General features: G+C 42.1%; 17 non-coding genes across 17 annotated transcripts; all 17 read right to left on the bottom strand.

The window, feature by feature from the left end:
* Positions 1 to 316: 316 nt before the first annotated feature.
* Positions 317 to 397, bottom strand: trnas-uga. The gene has a single exon. It is a non-coding gene; the product is annotated as a tRNA-Ser (tRNA).
* A 386-nt stretch (positions 398 to 783) lies between these two features.
* On the bottom strand, positions 784 to 864 carry trnas-uga. The gene has a single exon. It is a non-coding gene; the product is annotated as a tRNA-Ser (tRNA).
* A 964-nt stretch (positions 865 to 1,828) lies between these two features.
* trnas-uga lies at positions 1,829 to 1,909 on the bottom strand. Its single transcript has one exon. It is a non-coding gene; the product is annotated as a tRNA-Ser (tRNA).
* Positions 1,910 to 2,292: 383 nt separating this feature from the next.
* trnas-uga lies at positions 2,293 to 2,373 on the bottom strand. Its single transcript has one exon. It is a non-coding gene; the product is annotated as a tRNA-Ser (tRNA).
* A 964-nt stretch (positions 2,374 to 3,337) lies between these two features.
* On the bottom strand, positions 3,338 to 3,418 carry trnas-uga. The gene has a single exon. It is a non-coding gene; the product is annotated as a tRNA-Ser (tRNA).
* Positions 3,419 to 3,801: 383 nt separating this feature from the next.
* trnas-uga lies at positions 3,802 to 3,882 on the bottom strand. The gene has a single exon. It is a non-coding gene; the product is annotated as a tRNA-Ser (tRNA).
* Positions 3,883 to 4,846: 964 nt separating this feature from the next.
* Positions 4,847 to 4,927, bottom strand: trnas-uga. The gene has a single exon. It is a non-coding gene; the product is annotated as a tRNA-Ser (tRNA).
* Positions 4,928 to 5,310: 383 nt separating this feature from the next.
* Positions 5,311 to 5,391, bottom strand: trnas-uga. Its single transcript has one exon. It is a non-coding gene; the product is annotated as a tRNA-Ser (tRNA).
* Positions 5,392 to 6,355: 964 nt separating this feature from the next.
* On the bottom strand, positions 6,356 to 6,436 carry trnas-uga. The gene has a single exon. It is a non-coding gene; the product is annotated as a tRNA-Ser (tRNA).
* Positions 6,437 to 6,819: 383 nt separating this feature from the next.
* On the bottom strand, positions 6,820 to 6,900 carry trnas-uga. The gene has a single exon. It is a non-coding gene; the product is annotated as a tRNA-Ser (tRNA).
* Positions 6,901 to 7,864: 964 nt separating this feature from the next.
* trnas-uga lies at positions 7,865 to 7,946 on the bottom strand. The gene has a single exon. It is a non-coding gene; the product is annotated as a tRNA-Ser (tRNA).
* A 1,737-nt stretch (positions 7,947 to 9,683) lies between these two features.
* trnas-uga lies at positions 9,684 to 9,764 on the bottom strand. Its single transcript has one exon. It is a non-coding gene; the product is annotated as a tRNA-Ser (tRNA).
* A 383-nt stretch (positions 9,765 to 10,147) lies between these two features.
* On the bottom strand, positions 10,148 to 10,229 carry trnas-uga. The gene has a single exon. It is a non-coding gene; the product is annotated as a tRNA-Ser (tRNA).
* Positions 10,230 to 11,193: 964 nt separating this feature from the next.
* On the bottom strand, positions 11,194 to 11,275 carry trnas-uga. Its single transcript has one exon. It is a non-coding gene; the product is annotated as a tRNA-Ser (tRNA).
* A 383-nt stretch (positions 11,276 to 11,658) lies between these two features.
* On the bottom strand, positions 11,659 to 11,739 carry trnas-uga. Its single transcript has one exon. It is a non-coding gene; the product is annotated as a tRNA-Ser (tRNA).
* Positions 11,740 to 12,702: 963 nt separating this feature from the next.
* trnas-uga lies at positions 12,703 to 12,783 on the bottom strand. Its single transcript has one exon. It is a non-coding gene; the product is annotated as a tRNA-Ser (tRNA).
* Positions 12,784 to 14,224: 1,441 nt separating this feature from the next.
* Positions 14,225 to 14,297, bottom strand: trnas-uga. The gene has a single exon. It is a non-coding gene; the product is annotated as a tRNA-Ser (tRNA).
* Positions 14,298 to 14,499: the final 202 nt, after the last annotated feature.

The raw sequence follows: 14,499 nt of genomic DNA, 5'->3' as shown, positions 1-14,499 counted from the left end.
TCACCAAGGATATGTTAAAAAATACTGGTTTGTCATAGAACTGCGAACAGATTTCAACCCTGCGCAAGAAGACAACATTGGATTTCAAGTCCAAAGCCTTAACCACTCTGCCATCAAAATTTTCTCTGTTATCTTGCAGTCCTTAACAGCTCGACTATCTCACAACCAGAAGGATCTGTTCTGAAGAGCCTGTTTAACTCTTTGTCTTGGAAGATATACTCTGAGCACCTGAATCAAAGGACAAGTCCACGGATTAAGGACATTATCCATATCAACTCCCCAATGACATGTTGCAAAAAAGACTGGTTTGTCAAAGCGCTGTGAGCAGGGTTCGAACCTGCGCGGGAGACCCCATTGGATTTCAAATCCAACGCCTTAACCTCTCGGCCATCACAGCTTCTCCTGTTACCTAAGATGCCTTAACCAGTCCGCTATCTCGTTCTGTCCATTTTACCTCTAAAATGACCATATTATCGCTATTGAAGAGCCTACTTTTCAAGCAGCAGTGGGAATCTAAGGAAAGTGATGAGGAGAAAGCAGCATTGGGCTATATGCTTCGAGCAAGGTAAGAACATGGGTGGGGAGACCCCATTGAAATTCAGGTCCAACGTCTAAAGAACTCGGCCATTGCAGCTGTTGGAATACAAGTAAGGGGATTGGGATTTGGAAACAGACATCAATATATATTCTGAGCACCTGAATCAAAGGACAAGTCCACGGATTAAGCACATTATCCATATCAAGTCACCAAGGATATGTAAAAAAATACATGGTTAGTCATATCGCTGTGAGCAGGGTTCGAACCTGCGCGGGAGACCCCATTGGATTTCAAGTCCAACGCCTTAACCACTCGGCCATCACAGCTTGCTATGTTAACTACCAGGCCTTAACCAGTCGGTTATCTCATTCTGTCAATTTTACTTCTGTAAAGACGAGACTGTCTACTGAAGAGCCTATTTGAACTGTTTTTCAAGGAATACATATTCTGAGCACTTGAATCAAAGGACAAGTCTATGCATTAAGCACTTCATCAATATCAAGTCACCAATGCTATTTTACAAATAAAGACTGGTTTGTCAATGCGATGCAAGCAGTTGTAAAAACTGTATGGGGAGACAACACTGGAGTTCATTTGCAAAGCTTAAACCACTTGGCCATCGCAGCAGTATGAATCTAAGCAAAGTGATGAGGAGAAAGAACAAGTGGGCTATTCGCTTCGAGCAATGTTAAAACATGGGTGGCGAGACCCCATTGAAATTCAGGTCCAACGTCTAAAGAATCGGCCATTGCAGCTGTTGGAATGCAAGTAAAGGGTTTGGGATTTGGAAACAGACATCATTGGTGTAAAATGGCAAACTTGATGGCCCGACATATTGATCTTATTACGCCAAATCACGTATTAAACACTCGGCCATCACAACTTTCTCAATTAGCTCACACAAAGACAAAAGTATTCTGAGCACTTGAATCACTGGACAAGTCCATGTCTTAAAGAGATTATCCATATCAAGTCACCAAGGATATGTTAAAAAATACTGGTTTGTCATAGAACTGCGAACAGATTTCAACCCTGCGCAAGAAGACAACATTGGATTTCAAGTCCAAAGCCTTAACCACTCTGCCATCAAAATTTTCTCTGTTATCTTGCAGTCCTTAACAGCTCGACTATCTCACAACCAGAAGGATCTGTTCTGAAGAGCCTGTTTAACTCTTTGTCTTGGAAGATATACTCTGAGCACCTGAATCAAAGGACAAGTCCACGGATTAAGGACATTATCCATATCAACTCCCCAATGACATGTTGCAAATAAAGACTGGTTTGTCAAAGCGCTGTGAGCAGGGTTCGAACCTGCGCGGGAGACCCCATTGGATTTCAAATCCAACGCCTTAACCTCTCGGCCATCACAGCTTCTCCTGTTACCTAAGATGCCTTAACCAGTCCGCTATCTCGTTCTGTCCATTTTACCTCTAAAATGACCATATTATCACTATTGAAGAGCCTACTTTTCAAGCAGTGGGAATCTAAGGAAAGTGATGAGGAGAAAGCAGCATTGGGCTATATGCTTCGAGCAAGGTAAGAACATGGGTGGGGAGACCCCATTGAAATTCAGGTCCAACGTCTAAAGAACTCGGCCATTGCAGCTGTTGGAATACAAGTAAGGGGATTGGGATTTGGAAACAGACATCAATATATATTCTGAGCACCTGAATCAAAGGACAAGTCCACGGATTAAGCACATTATCCATATCAAGTCACCAAGGATATGTAAAAAAATAAATGGTTAGTCATAGCGCTGTGAGCAGGGTTCGAACCTGCGCGGGAGACCCCATTGGATTTCAAGTCCAACGCCTTAACCACTCGGCCATCACAGCTTGCTATGTTGACTACCAGGCCTTAACCAGTCGATTTATCTCATTCTGTCAATTTTACTTCTGTAAAGACGAGACTGTCTACTGAAGAGCCTATTTGAACTGTTTTTCAAGGAATACATATTCTGAGCACTTGAATCAAAGGACAAGTCTATGCATTAAGCACTTCATCAATATCAAGTCACCAATGCTATTTTACAAATAAAGACTGGTTTGTCAATGCGATGCAAGCAGTTGTAAAAACTGTATGGGGAGACAACACTGGAGTTCATTTGCAAAGCTTAAACCACTTGGCCATCGCAGCAGTATGAATCTAAGCAAAGTGATGAGGAGAAAGAACAAGTGGGCTATTCGCTTCGAGCAATGTTAAAACATGGGTGGCGAGACCCCATTGAAATTCAGGTCCAACGTCTAAAGAATCGGCCATTGCAGCTGTTGGAATGCAAGTAAAGGGTTTGGGATTTGGAAACAGACATCATTGGTGTAAAATGGCAAACTTGATGGCCCGACATATTGATCTTATTACGTCAAATCACGTATTAAACACTCGGCCATCACAACTTTCTCAATTAGCTCACACAAAGACAAAAGTATTCTGAGCACTTGAATCACTGGACAAGTCCATGTCTTAAAGAGATTATCCATATCAAGTCACCAAGGATATGTTAAAAAATACTGGTTTGTCATAGAACTGCGAACAGATTTCAACCCTGCGCAAGAAGACAACATTGGATTTCAAGTCCAAAGCCTTAACCACTCTGCCATCAAAATTTTCTCTGTTATCTTGCAGTCCTTAACAGCTCGACTATCTCACAACCAGAAGGATCTGTTCTGAAGAGCCTGTTTAACTCTTTGTCTTGGAAGATATACTCTGAGCACCTGAATCAAAGGACAAGTCCACGGATTAAGGACATTATCCATATCAACTCCCCAATGACATGTTGCAAAAAAGACTGGTTTGTCAAAGCGCTGTGAGCAGGGTTCGAACCTGCGCGGGAGACCCCATTGGATTTCAAATCCAACGCCTTAACCTCTCGGCCATCACAGCTTCTCCTGTTACCTAAGATGCCTTAACCAGTCCGCTATCTCGTTCTGTCCATTTTACCTCTAAAATGACCATATTATCACTATTGAAGAGCCTACTTTTCAAGCAGTGGGAATCTAAGGAAAGTGATGAGGAGAAAGCAGCATTGGGCTATATGCTTCGAGCAAGGTAAGAACATGGGTGGGGAGACCCCATTGAAATTCAGGTCCAACGTCTAAAGAACTCGGCCATTGCAGCTGTTGGAATACAAGTAAGGGGATTGGGATTTGGAAACAGACATCAATATATATTCTGAGCACCTGAATCAAAGGACAAGTCCACGGATTAAGCACATTATCCATATCAAGTCACCAAGGATATGTAAAAAAATACATGGTTAGTCATATCGCTGTGAGCAGGGTTCGAACCTGCGCGGGAGACCCCATTGGATTTCAAGTCCAACGCCTTAACCACTCGGCCATCACAGCTTGCTATGTTAACTACCAGGCCTTAACCAGTCGGTTATCTCATTCTGTCAATTTTACTTCTGTAAAGACGAGACTGTCTACTGAAGAGCCTATTTGAACTGTTTTTCAAGGAATACATATTCTGAGCACTTGAATCAAAGGACAAGTCTATGCATTAAGCACTTCATCAATATCAAGTCACCAATGCTATTTTACAAATAAAGACTGGTTTGTCAATGCGATGCAAGCAGTTGTAAAAACTGTATGGGGAGACAACACTGGAGTTCATTTGCAAAGCTTAAACCACTTGGCCATCGCAGCAGTATGAATCTAAGCAAAGTGATGAGGAGAAAGAACAAGTGGGCTATTCGCTTCGAGCAATGTTAAAACATGGGTGGCGAGACCCCATTGAAATTCAGGTCCAACGTCTAAAGAATCGGCCATTGCAGCTGTTGGAATGCAAGTAAAGGGTTTGGGATTTGGAAACAGACATCATTGGTGTAAAATGGCAAACTTGATGGCCCGACATATTGATCTTATTACGCCAAATCACGTATTAAACACTCGGCCATCACAACTTTCTCAATTAGCTCACACAAAGACAAAAGTATTCTGAGCACTTGAATCACTGGACAAGTCCATGTCTTAAAGAGATTATCCATATCAAGTCACCAAGGATATGTTAAAAAATACTGGTTTGTCATAGAACTGCGAACAGATTTCAACCCTGCGCAGGAAGACAACATTGGATTTCAAGTCCAAAGCCTTAACCACTCTGCCATCAAAATTTTCTCTGTTATCTTGCAGTCCTTAACAGCTCGACTATCTCACAACCAGAAGGATCTGTTCTGAAGAGCCTGTTTAACTCTTTGTCTTGGAAGATATACTCTGAGCACCTGAATCAAAGGACAAGTCCACGGATTAAGGACATTATCCATATCAACTCCCCAATGACATGTTGCAAAAAAAGACTGGTTTGTCAAAGCGCTGTGAGCAGGGTTCGAACCTGCGCGGGAGACCCCATTGGATTTCAAATCCAACGCCTTAACCTCTCGGCCATCACAGCTTCTCCTGTTACCTAAGATGCCTTAACCAGTCCGCTATCTCGTTCTGTCCATTTTACCTCTAAAATGACCATATTATCGCTATTGAAGAGCCTACTTTTCAAGCAGTGGGAATCTAAGGAAAGTGATGAGGAGAAAGCAGCATTGGGCTATATGCTTCGAGCAAGGTAAGAACATGGGTGGGGAGACCCCATTGAAATTCAGGTCCAACGTCTAAAGAACTCGGCCATTGCAGCTGTTGGAATACAAGTAAGGGGATTGGGATTTGGAAACAGACATCAATATATATTCTGAGCACCTGAATCAAAGGACAAGTCCACGGATTAAGCACATTATCCATATCAAGTCACCAAGGATATGTAAAAAAATACATGGTTAGTCATAGCGCTGTGAGCAGGGTTCGAACCTGCGCGGGAGACCCCATTGGATTTCAAGTCCAACGCCTTAACCACTCGGCCATCACAGCTTGCTATGTTAACTACCAGGCCTTAACCAGTCGGTTATCTCATTCTGTCAATTTTACTTCTGTAAAGACGAGACTGTCTACTGAAGAGCCTATTTGAACTGTTTTTCAAGGAATACATATTCTGAGCACTTGAATCAAAGGACAAGTCTATGCATTAAGCACTTCATCAATATCAAGTCACCAATGCTATTTTACAAATAAAGACTGGTTTGTCAATGCGATGCAAGCAGTTGTAAAAACTGTATGGGGAGACAACACTGGAGTTCATTTGCAAAGCTTAAACCACTTGGCCATCGCAGCAGTATGAATCTAAGCAAAGTGATGAGGAGAAAGAACAAGTGGGCTATTCGCTTCGAGCAATGTTAAAACATGGGTGGCGAGACCCCATTGAAATTCAGGTCCAACGTCTAAAGAATCGGCCATTGCAGCTGTTGGAATGCAAGTAAAGGGTTTGGGATTTGGAAACAGACATCATTGGTGTAAAATGGCAAACTTGATGGCCCGACATATTGATCTTATTACGCCAAATCACGTATTAAACACTCGGCCATCACAACTTTCTCAATTAGCTCACACAAAGACAAAAGTATTCTGAGCACTTGAATCACTGGACAAGTCCATGTCTTAAAGAGATTATCCATATCAAGTCACCAAGGATATGTTAAAAAATACTGGTTTGTCATAGAACTGCGAACAGATTTCAACCCTGCGCAAGAAGACAACATTGGATTTCAAGTCCAAAGCCTTAACCACTCTGCCATCAAAATTTTCTCTGTTATCTTGCAGTCCTTAACAGCTCGACTATCTCACAACCAGAAGGATCTGTTCTGAAGAGCCTGTTTAACTCTTTGTCTTGGAAGATATACTCTGAGCACCTGAATCAAAGGACAAGTCCACGGATTAAGGACATTATCCATATCAACTCCCCAATGACATGTTGCAAATAAAGACTGGTTTGTCAAAGCGCTGTGAGCAGGGTTCGAACCTGCGCGGGAGACCCCATTGGATTTCAAATCCAACGCCTTAACCTCTCGGCCATCACAGCTTCTCCTGTTACCTAAGATGCCTTAACCAGTCCGCTATCTCGTTCTGTCCATTTTACCTCTAAAATGACCATATTATCGCTATTGAAGAGCCTACTTTTCAAGCAGTGGGAATCTAAGGAAAGTGATGAGGAGAAAGCAGCATTGGGCTATATGCTTCGAGCAAGGTAAGAACATGGGTGGGGAGACCCCATTGAAATTCAGGTCCAACGTCTAAAGAACTCGGCCATTGCAGCTGTTGGAATACAAGTAAGGGGATTGGGATTTGGAAACAGACATCAATATATATTCTGAGCACCTGAATCAAAGGACAAGTCCACGGATTAAGCACATTATCCATATCAAGTCACCAAGGATATGTAAAAAAATACATGGTTAGTCATATCGCTGTGAGCAGGGTTCGAACCTGCGCGGGAGACCCCATTGGATTTCAAGTCCAACGCCTTAACCACTCGGCCATCACAGCTTGCTATGTTAACTACCAGGCCTTAACCAGTCGGTTATCTCATTCTGTCAATTTTACTTCTGTAAAGACGAGACTGTCTACTGAAGAGCCTATTTGAACTGTTTTTCAAGGAATACATATTCTGAGCACTTGAATCAAAGGACAAGTCTATGCATTAAGCACTTCATCAATATCAAGTCACCAATGCTATTTTACAAATAAAGACTGGTTTGTCAATGCGATGCAAGCAGTTGTAAAAACTGTATGGGGAGACAACACTGGAGTTCATTTGCAAAGCTTAAACCACTTGGCCATCGCAGCAGTATGAATCTAAGCAAAGTGATGAGGAGAAAGAACAAGTGGGCTATTCGCTTCGAGCAATGTTAAAACATGGGTGGCGAGACCCCATTGAAATTCAGGTCCAACGTCTAAAGAATCGGCCATTGCAGCTGTTGGAATGCAAGTAAAGGGTTTGGGATTTGGAAACAGACATCATTGGTGTAAAATGGCAAACTTGATGGCCCGACATATTGATCTTATTACGCCAAATCACGTATTAAACACTCGGCCATCACAACTTTCTCAATTAGCTCACACAAAGACAAAAGTATTCTGAGCACTTGAATCACTGGACAAGTCCATGTCTTCAAGAGATTATCCATATCAAGTCACCAAGGATATGTTAAAAAATACTGGTTTGTCATAGAACTGCGAACAGATTTCAACCCTGCGCAAGAAGACAACATTGGATTTCAAGTCCAAAGCCTTAACCACTCTGCCATCAAAATTTTCTCTGTTATCTTGCAGTCCTTAACAGCTCGACTATCTCACAACCAGAAGGATCTGTTCTGAAGAGCCTGTTTAACTCTTTGTCTTGGAAGATATACTCTGAGCACCTGAATCAAAGGACAAGTCCACGGATTAAGGACATTATCCATATCAACTCCCCAATGACATGTTGCAAATAAAGACTGGTTTGTCAAAGCGCTGTGAGCAGGGTTCGAACCTGCGCGGGGAGACCCCATTGGATTTCAAATCCAACGCCTTAACCTCTCGGCCATCACAGCTTCTCCTGTTACCTAAGATGCCTTAACCAGTCCGCTATCTCGTTCTGTCCATTTTACCTCTAAAATGACCATATTATCGCTATTGAAGAGCCTACTTTTCAAGCAGTGGGAATCTAAGGAAAGTGATGAGGAGAAAGCAGCATTGGGCTATATGCTTCGAGCAAGGTAAGAACATGGGTGGGGAGACCCCATTGAAATTCAGGTCCAACGTCTAAAGAACTCGGCCATTGCAGCTGTTGGAATACAAGTAAGGGGATTGGGATTTGGAAACAGACATCAATATATATTCTGAGCACCTGAATCAAAGGACAAGTCCACGGATTAAGCACATTATCCATATCAAGTCACCAAGGATATGTAAAAAAATACATGGTTAGTCATATCGCTGTGAGCAGGGTTCAAGAACCTGCGCTTGGGAGACCCCATTGGATTTCAAGTCCAACGCCTTAACCTTCATCAATATCAAGTCACCAATGCTATCTAAAATGACATGCAGTCAAAAATGAGCCTACTTTTCAAGCAGTGAGGAATCTAAGGAAAAAGTGGGATTTAAACAACATCAAGTCCAACGCCTTATCTCATTCTGTCAATTTTAGGCTTAAAATGACCTATTTGAGTCCACGGATTATTATCCATATCAAGTCAAAGAACCATTGCAGCTGAATATGTCACCTGGTTAGTCATATTTGAGCAGGGTTCGGGTTCGAACCTGCGCGGGAGACCCCATTGGATTTCAAGTCCAACGCCTTAACCACTCGGCCATCACAGCTTGCTATGTTAACTACCAGGCCTTAACCATTGTCGATTTATCTCATTCTGTCAATTTTACTTCTGTAAAGACGAGACTGTCTACTGAAGAGCCTATTTGAACTGTTTTTCAAGGAATACATATTCTGAGCACTTGAATCAAAGGACAAGTCTATGCATTAAGCACTTCATCAATATCAAGTCACCAATGCTATTTTACAAATAAAGACTGGTTTGTCAATGCGATGCAAGCAGTTGTAAAAACTGTATGGGGAGACAACACTGGAGTTCATTTGCAAAGCTTAAACCACTTGGCCATCGCAGCAGTATGAATCTAAGCAAAGTGATGAGGAGAAAGAACAAGTGGGCTATTCGCTTCGAGCAATGTTAAAACATGGGTGGCGAGACCCCATTGAAATTCAGGTCCAACGTCTAAAGAATCGGCCATTGCAGCTGTTGGAATGCAAGTAAAGGGTTTGGGATTTGGAAACAGACATCATTGGTGTAAAATGGCAAACTTGATGGCCCGACATATTGATCTTATTACGTCAAATCACGTATTAAACCACTCGGCCATCACAACTTTCTCAATTAGCTCACACAAAGACAAAAGTATTCTGAGCACTTGAATCACTGGACAAGTCCATGTCTTAAAGAGATTATCCATATCAAGTCACCAAGGATATGTTAAAAAATACTGGTTTGTCATAGAACTGCGAACAGATTTCAACCCTGCGCAAGAAGACAACATTGGATTTCAAGTCCAAAGCCTTAACCACTCTGCCATCAAAATTTTCTCTGTTATCTTGCAGTCCTTAACAGCTCGACTATCTCACAACCAGAAGGATCTGTTCTGAAGAGCCTGTTTAACTCTTTGTCTTGGAAGATATACTCTGAGCACCTGAATCAAAGGACAAGTCCACGGATTAAGGACATTATCCATATCAACTCCCCAATGACATGTTGCAAATAAAGACTGGTTTGTCAAAGCGCTGTGAGCAGGGTTCGAACCTGCGCGGGAGACCCCATTGGATTTCAAATCCAACGCCTTAACCTCTCGGCCATCACAGCTTCTCCTGTTACCTAAGATGCCTTAACCAGTCCGCTATCTCGTTCTGTCCATTTTACCTCTAAAATGACCATATTATCGCTATTGAAGAGCCTACTTTTCAAGCAGTGGGAATCTAAGGAAAGTGATGAGGAGAAAGCAGCATTGGGCTATATGCTTCGAGCAAGGTAAGAACATGGGTGGGGAGACCCCATTGAAATTCAGGTCCAACGTCTAAAGAACTCGGCCATTGCAGCTGTTGGAATACAAGTAAGGGGATTGGGATTTGGAAACAGACATCAATATATATTCTGAGCACCTGAATCAAAGGACAAGTCCACGGATTAAGCACATTATCCATATCAAGTCACCAAGGATATGTAAAAAAATACATGGTTAGTCATATCGCTGTGAGCAGGGTTCGAACCTGCGCGGGGAGACCCCATTGGATTTCAAGTCCAACGCCTTAACCACTCGGCCATCACAGCTTGCTATGTTAACTACCAGGCCTTAACCAGTCGGTTATCTCATTCTGTCAATTTTACTTCTGTAAAGACGAGACTGTCTACTGAAGAGCCTATTTGAACTGTTTTTCAAGGAATACATATTCTGAGCACTTGAATCAAAGGACAAGTCTATGCATTAAGCACTTCATCAATATCAAGTCACCAATGCTATTTTACAAATAAAGACTGGTTTGTCAATGCGATGCAAGCAGTTGTAAAAACTGTATGGGGAGACAACACTGGAGTTCATTTGCAAAGCTTAAACCACTTGGCCATCGCAGCAGTATGAATCTAAGCAAAGTGATGAGGAGAAAGAACAAGTGGGCTATTCGCTTCGAGCAATGTTAAAACATGGGTGGCGAGACCCCATTGAAATTCAGGTCCAACGTCTAAAGAATCGGCCATTGCAGCTGTTGGAATGCAAGTAAAGGGTTTGGGATTTGGAAACAGACATCATTGGTGTAAAATGGCAAACTTGATGGCCCGACATATTGATCTTATTACGCCAAATCACGTATTAAACACTCGGCCATCACAACTTTCTCAATTAGCTCACACAAAGACAAAAGTATTCTGAGCACTTGAATCACTGGACAAGTCCATGTCTTAAAGAGATTATCCATATCAAGTCACCAAGGATATGTTAAAAAATACTGGTTTGTCATAGAACTGCGAACAGATTTCAACCCTGCGCAAGAAGACAACATTGGATTTCAAGTCCAAAGCCTTAACCACTCTGCCATCAAAATTTTCTCTGTTATCTTGCAGTCCTTAACAGCTCGACTATCTCACAACCAGAAGGATCTGTTCTGAAGAGCCTGTTTAACTCTTTGTCTTGGAAGATATACTCTGAGCACCTGAATCAAAGGACAAGTCCACGGATTAAGGACATTATCCATATCAACTCCCCAATGACATGTTGCAAAAAAAGACTGGTTTGTCAAAGCGCTGTGAGCAGGGTTCGAACCTGCGCGGGGAGACCCCATTGGATTTCAAATCCAACGCCTTAACCTCTCGGCCATCACAGCTTCTCCTGTTACCTAAGATGCCTTAACCAGTCCGCTATCTCGTTCTGTCCATTTTACCTCTAAAATGACCATATTATCGCTATTGAAGAGCCTACTTTTCAAGCAGTGGGAATCTAAGGAAAGTGATGAGGAGAAAGCAGCATTGGGCTATATGCTTCGAGCAAGGTAAGAACATGGGTGGGGAGACCCCATTGAAATTCAGGTCCAACGTCTAAAGAACTCGGCCATTGCAGCTGTTGGAATACAAGTAAGGGGATTGGGATTTGGAAACAGACATCAATATATATTCTGAGCACCTGAATCAAAGGACAAGTCCACGGATTAAGCACATTATCCATATCAAGTCACCAAGGATATGTAAAAAAATACATGGTTAGTCATATCGCTGTGAGCAGGGTTCGAACCTGCGCGGGAGACCCCATTGGATTTCAAGTCCAACGCCTTAACCACTCGGCCATCACAGCTTGCTATGTTAACTACCAGGCCTTAACCAGTCGGTTATCTCATTCTGTCAATTTTACTTCTGTAAAGACGAGACTGTCTACTGAAGAGCCTATTTGAACTGTTTTTCAAGGAATACATATTCTGAGCACTTGAATCAAAGGACAAGTCTATGCATTAAGCACTTCATCAATATCAAGTCACCAATGCTATTTTACAAATAAAGACTGGTTTGTCAATGCGATGCAAGCAGTTGTAAAAACTGTATGGGGAGACAACACTGGAGTTCATTTGCAAAGCTTAAACCACTTGGCCATCGCAGCAGTATGAATCTAAGCAAAGTGATGAGGAGAAAGAACAAGTGGGCTATTCGCTTCGAGCAATGTTAAAACATGGGTGGCGAGACCCCATTGAAATTCAGGTCCAACGTCTAAAGAATCGGCCATTGCAGCTGTTGGAATGCAAGTAAAGGGTTTGGGATTTGGAAACAGACATCATTGGTGTAAAATGGTAAACTTGATGGCCCGACATATTGATCTTATTACGCCAAATCACGTATTAAACACTCGGCCATCACAACTTTCTCAATTAGCTCACACAAAGACAAAAGTATTCTGAGCACTTGAATCACTGGACAAGTCCATGTCTTAAAGAGATTATCCATATCAAGTCACCAAGGATATGTTAAAAAATACTGGTTTGTCATAGAACTGCGAACAGATTTCAACCCTGCGCAAGAAGACAACATTGGATTTCAAGTCCAAAGCCTTAACCACTCTGCCATCAAAATTTTCTCTGTTATCTTGCAGTCCTTAACAGCTCGACTATCTCACAACCAGAAGGATCTGTTCTGAAGAGCCTGTTTAACTCTTTGTCTTGGAAGATATACTCTGAGCACCTGAATCAAAGGACAAGTCCACGGATTAAGGACATTATCCATATCAACTCCCCAATGACATGTTGCAAAAAAGACTGGTTTGTCAAAGCGCTGTGAGCAGGGTTCGAACCTGCGCGGGAGACCCCATTGGATTTCAAATCCAACGCCTTAACCTCTCGGCCATCACAGCTTCTCCTGTTACCTAAGATGCCTTAACCAGTCCGCTATCTCGTTCTGTCCATTTTACCTCTAAAATGACCATATTATCGCTATTGAAGAGCCTACTTTTCAAGCAGTGGGAATCTAAGGAAAGTGATGAGGAGAAAGCAGCATTGGGCTATATGCTTCGAGCAAGGTAAGAACATGGGTGGGGAGACCCCATTGAAATTCAGGTCCAACGTCTAAAGAACTCGGCCATTGCAGCTGTTGGAATACAAGTAAGGGGATTGGGATTTGGAAACAGACATCAATATATATTCTGAGCACCTGAATCAAAGGACAAGTCCACGGATTAAGCACATTATCCATATCAAGTCACCAATATGATATGTAAAAAAACCTACATGGTTAGTCATATCGCTGTGAGCAGGGTTCGAACCATGCGTCAATTTTACTTCTGGGGAGACCCCATTGGATTTTTTCAAGGAATCAACGCCTTAACCTTCTCAATATCAAGTCACCAATGCTATTTTACAAATAAAGACTGGTTTGTCCATAAAGTCCAATCGTTCTCATCCAATTTTACCTCCCTATTTGAACTGTTACCTAAGATGCCTTAACCAGTCCATATTCTGAGCACTTGAATCAAAGGACAAGTCTATGCATTAAGCACTTCATCAATATCAAGTCACCAATGCTATTTTACAAATAAAGACTGGTTTGTCAATGCGATGCAAGCAGTTGTAAAAACTGTATGGGAGACAACACTGGAGTTCATTTGCAAAGCTTAAACCACTTGGCCATCGCAGCAGTATGAATTAAGCAAAGTGATGAGGAGAAAGAACAAGTGGGCTATTCGCTTCGAGCAATGTTAAAACATGGGTGGCGAGACCCCATTGAAATTCAGGTCCAACGTCTAAAGAATCGGCCATTGCAGCTGTTGGAATGCAAGTAAAGGGTTTGGGATTTGGAAACAGACATCATTGGTGTAAAATGGCAAACTTGATGGCCCGACATATTGATCTTATTACGCAAATCACGTATTAACCACTCGGCCATCACAACTTTCTCAATTAGCTCACACAAAGACAAAAGTATTCTGAGCACTTGAATCACTGGACAAGTCCATGTCTTAAAGAGATTATCCATATCAAGTCACCAAGGATATGTTAAAAAATACTGGTTTGTCATAGAACTGCGAACAGATTTCAACCCTGCGCAAGAAGACAACATTGGATTTCAAGTCCAAAGCCTTAACCACTCTGCCATCAAAATTTTCTCTGTTATCTTGCAGTCCTTAACAGCTCGACTATCTCACAACCAGAAGGATCTGTTCTGAAGAGCCTGTTTAACTCTTTGTCTTGGAAGATATACTCTGAGCACCTGAATCAAAGGACAAGTCCACGGATTAAGGACATTATCCATATCAACTCCCCAATGACATGTTGCAAATAAAGACTGGTTTGTCAAAGCGCTGTGAGCAGGGTTCGAACCTGCGCCAATTGGATTTCAAATCCAACGCCTTAACCTCTCGGCCATCACAGCTTCTCCTGTTACCTAAGATGCCTTAACCAGTCCGCTATCTCGTTCTGTCCATTTTACCTCTAAAATGACCATATTATCGCTATTGAAGAGCCTACTTTTCAAGCAGTGGGAATCTAAGGAAAGTGATGAGGAAAGAAAGCATGCAACCAAGTAAGCTGGGATTTGGAAACCTCACTATATATTCGCACCTGTCAAAGGACAA

Source organism: Oncorhynchus gorbuscha, unplaced genomic scaffold (assembly GCF_021184085.1).
Source record: "Oncorhynchus gorbuscha isolate QuinsamMale2020 ecotype Even-year unplaced genomic scaffold, OgorEven_v1.0 Un_scaffold_2832, whole genome shotgun sequence".
Classification (NCBI taxonomy): domain Eukaryota; kingdom Metazoa; phylum Chordata; class Actinopteri; order Salmoniformes; family Salmonidae; genus Oncorhynchus; species Oncorhynchus gorbuscha.
The sequence above is the reverse complement of the archived record's forward strand: the minus strand, read 5'-3'. Positions and strand labels throughout refer to the sequence as shown.